Source organism: Octopus sinensis, linkage group LG19 (assembly GCF_006345805.1).
Source record: "Octopus sinensis linkage group LG19, ASM634580v1, whole genome shotgun sequence".
Classification (NCBI taxonomy): Eukaryota; Metazoa; Mollusca; class Cephalopoda; order Octopoda; family Octopodidae; genus Octopus; species Octopus sinensis.
In genome coordinates this window covers 27,175,723-27,177,784 of record NC_043015.1, presented here as the reverse complement: position 1 = coordinate 27,177,784, position 2,062 = coordinate 27,175,723, and positions in this window count along the sequence as shown.

Below are 2,062 nucleotides of genomic sequence, written 5' to 3'. Positions count from 1 at the left end.
ACGCATAGCTGCAACATTTTCTGATGACAACATGCGACATATAAGACTCAAAGTCATTTAAAGACAAAACAGAAAATTTTAAAGCAACAAATTCCGTAGGGTAAAAAAAAAAGTGAACTGAAAGATTATTTCCGAGGAAAAAAATATTGAATCAATGTTTTAGTTTGAAGTAAACAACGGTTTTGCTGCATCTCTTGAGATTTTCCCGAATGATTTCATAAGTTAAGCAAGTCACAAGAATCACTGATGAATTGTTATTTCTAAGTTACTTGTGATTTCAGCTGCTGTGAAGCAGGTAGGACATGAAGTTGGCCAATGCCATCCTTTTGGTGTAAATCTACAATATCGAATTGCATTGAGGAAATGCGTACTGAAGAAGAGAAAAAGGGTTACAAATGAAGCAGTTTGTCTTTCAAACAGGTTCTATTTTAAGGGGTAATGAAGTTCTTCTGATGACATTTGTTAAGTTTTAAGATGGTAATTTGCTCCAAGGAGCACAGCATTTTACTCGAAGACTTATGTCGGTCACCGCAAGTTAAAACAACTTTTGAGGAATTTGGTACTAATCATTAGATAAGTAATATTTCACATGGAAAAATAATAACCTATTTGGCAGATGGCGCTGTCTATGTGGTGGTAAGTGGGATGGGTAGATATAAGGGGTCGGGGACTTATTTATAAAATGCTCTAAGATGTTGTGCATACACTGCGTGGTCAACCATCAACGTTTGGTTTTTAAAGAATGGCAAGGAAGTCTGAGCAATGCTGTTGTCGTTGTAATAAAAGATGTCAAATTTATCAAATTAACTGTACTTTAAGATCGTCTTTTAAAGGAGCATTATGACTAAAATGAGAAAAAAAGCAGTACGTTCCCTGATGTATAGAGAAGTGTGATGGTTGTAAAAAGATCTTAGTTGTTTTATGATAAATTTAGAATACGTTATTTCTCTATATGCGTAGCGACCACAACGCATTAAGGACTGCACCTTGCAGTGAAGATCGATGAGTTGGATTTGAGATAAAAGATATTTCTGTATCGAGGAGGAATAGGAGGTATGCGTGTTTGTAAGAGATGTTGTATGGGGTCAAATTTGGATTGGCGTTCACAGATATTAGAGAAAAAGAGCGAGAATTGTTGCGTATGTTGCCCAAAACAAACATTCACATACAAACGCACACTTTCAAAGTGAAATATGATCGGATAGCTCTATGATCAAAAGCGTTTCAACCGTGACCAACCATACTTCAGGAGAGATATATATGAAATCACATTATCTAATACGTTCTATCCATATTTAAGAAGATATGGAACGTGGTAAAAAGAAATTTTACACATACACATACATACATACATACATACATACATACATACATACATACATACATACATACATACATACATACGTACATACATACACACACACACATACACATATGCATGTATATACTTGTGCGTGCTTGTGTTTGTTCTCCTTAGCTTGGTTTGTTTATGTCCTTGTAACCTAGCAGTTCGAAAAAGAGACTGATATAAATATCAAACTTAAAAACAAGTACGGAGTTCGATTTTGCGGGGGCAGATGCTGCCCCAAAATGGCCGTAGTATGGCAGTTGATCGCAGCGTGGTGGAATGGTTAAAAGTTCGCTTTGCAGTCGCGACGTCCAAGGTTCCATTCTGCTTCAGAGCGATTGAGGCGTTTTGTTTTTAACTGTTTCTGATCAATGTGGATGAAATTACAGGGGCGGATATCGTGCTGAAGCTTGTTCAATGGATTGTATCCGTAATTGAAAGCACAGCCTTGTCACACACGATCTCACGCTGAATCTGCCGAACAATTATTTCACGTACACGGGTGTGTATGGAGTACTCAGCCACTAACAGAATAATTCAATATGCGTGGGGTTGGGGAGGTCACGTGACTGAAAAGTAAAAATAAAATGTCAAGAGCCGTCCTCGAAATTGACGTGGATCCATCTCCTGTGTTTGTTGCTGCTGCCGCCGCCGCCGCCACCGCCGCCACCGCTGCCGCCACCGCTGCCGCCGCCACCGCCACCGCTGCCGCCG